The 2,185-nt window shown below is 44.5% G+C and overlaps 1 protein-coding gene across 4 annotated transcripts in view; it reads left to right on the plus strand.

The window, feature by feature from the left end:
* The window catches only part of LAMP2 (lysosomal associated membrane protein 2), a 23,763-nt gene that overhangs the window by 601 nt on the left and 20,977 nt on the right, over window positions 1-2,185 (plus strand). The window lies entirely within an intron of this gene.

The raw sequence follows: 2,185 nt of genomic DNA on the forward strand, positions 1-2,185 counted from the left end.
TTGCACGTATGGCGCTGCGTGCCCGTTGCACGTATGGCGCTGCGTGCCCGTTGCACGTATGGCGCTGCGTGCCCGTTGCACGTATGGCGCTGCGTATGCTCACGCCATAAATGTAGAGCTGCCCCATGTGAAAACCTGAAGGCTCCTGATACACGTCATGTTCATGGTGCTCCTGCCCCACCCATCGTGACTTGTCCTATGTGCAGAGCAGTTCCCGTGCATGTCGTTGCAGCCCTCGGAGAAAAAATGTAAGGCCCCCTGGGCTCTGCCTTGCATGGATGGGTCAGTCGCACCATAAATGTGGACTGGCCTCCAGTGCAAAGTAATGATCACCGGGTTTAACCAGTAGGTCATACAATACATTTAGTCTGGCTGCGTGTACAAAGTAATTATAGCTTGCTAAAAATCGCTATCTAGCTATAAAAAGAGCCAGCCAGCTACGGAGTTAGTGCTTGAAAAAACTAACATTTCTGCAGCCAGTTTCTGTCCATGTTGCACTTGAACCTGTAGCAGGGCCCTAATGCATCAATACAGAATGGGCCATTGTTGACAGCGGTGTGACTGAAGAGGTTTTGGGACGTGTGGTTGAGTCAACAGCATGATGTTGCAAAAAAAAAAACCAACATGGTTTGGGGTTTAGCAAGGTTTGGCAAGTGATAAACAAGGATTCCCTTTCTACCTGTTCTGGTCAAAATCCAGTTAGGCCTCCACTAACTTTCTTAAAAACAGCAAGCATGGAGGATAAAAAAGAGGCTGGGGACGCAAGCTGGAGGCAGGAAGACTGAAGACACTAAGTGTATTTCTAGTTTAGAGGAAGGGAGATGAAAAAGTACTCTTATGACCCTCCTTAAGTAAAGGCTACTACAGAGGACATGAGAAGTGTGGCCGGGAAGAACACGATGCAACGTGTGCGTCTAAACTAGCCCATCTCGATCTTGGGAAAACCATCTTCACTGCAGCAGTAGGATAATGCAACACATGGCCTAGAGAAATCATGGGCTCACCTTCATTGAAGGTCTTCTAGAGGCAGGGGAGAGTGGTAAAACTAGATAACCTTGAAATCCTATCCCAGCCCATTCCTCCCTCCTACTGACACTTCTCTCAATCGCATTAGTAAATTGAGTTGACAGAAGTGACCTTGTGACAAGAACAAAGACCTAAGTAACTTTTTGTTCAAGATAAAGAGAATTAATAGAGATGCCATGATTAACCATTATTTGTAGATTTGAGTGTTGTGGTATAATAGGATTAGGGTTGAAGGACTGCATTGACTCCAAAAGACTGGGACTTAGTGTCTGTAGATGTGTGGATTGGCTCCGATGCAGGGCAACTACTTGATTTAATCAAGGCTGGTGGAGTGTGCTAATTGCCTCCTTATCTTGTGTATTGAATGAGGATGCTGATGACCCTTAAGGTAAAGCTCCCCCATCGCCATTTTGTATCTGCGTCCCCACACCTCATAAGATGCTGCAGTCACTCTAATTAGAGTTGCTCTCCCAGCTGCTATAATTAAAATGCCCACACCCAAACTGTGAAAATGCCCAAGGTAACTCTGATTTGTGTGGTGGAAATGGACAGCAAACCAAAAGTGCTGTTTAGTTCCTATGTTCCACCTAGTTTTAGAATTAAATCATTCCTACAGGAGCTTCTGATTTTCAGTTTAGTTGTGTAATGTTATGTAGATCTACATTGCACTTGACCTGGTCACCAGTATCTTGAGGCTTGCCCCTGTGGAGTGCAGCATGCCTTGGTGTAATATGCCTTCCTGTAAATGGTGGCAGAGCAGGAAAGATGTTCCCTCCCTAAAAAAATAGTTCTACTTGTTTGAACATACAAGGAAGTTTCGTTGTTCCTTCCTCTTGTTCTGGAAGTAGCCGGGCTCCCAGTGTTTGATAACCCTGTGTATTCTAGGATATCCTTGGATATTGCGCTACTAAACTTCAAGAGTACACTCATCCGGTACCTCCTAAACTGATTTCAAAATAAGGTGCTTGAGGTTTTATGTTTGACAAGTTGCATATTCCTGTGGATGCATGTGCACTATCCATTCTCTGTACTTTTTTTTACATTTTATTTTTATATATATATTTGGACAATAGCCTAAACCAAGGGCCTGCAGCAAAGGAACTGTGCTGCCTTCTTCAGATGATTGTAGACAAGGAAGTTTGTCGTACAAGTTCCAAGA

This window comes from Crocodylus porosus, unplaced genomic scaffold (assembly GCF_001723895.1).
Source record: "Crocodylus porosus isolate Cpor-Errol unplaced genomic scaffold, CroPor_comp1, whole genome shotgun sequence".
Taxonomy (NCBI): Eukaryota; Metazoa; Chordata; order Crocodylia; family Crocodylidae; genus Crocodylus; species Crocodylus porosus.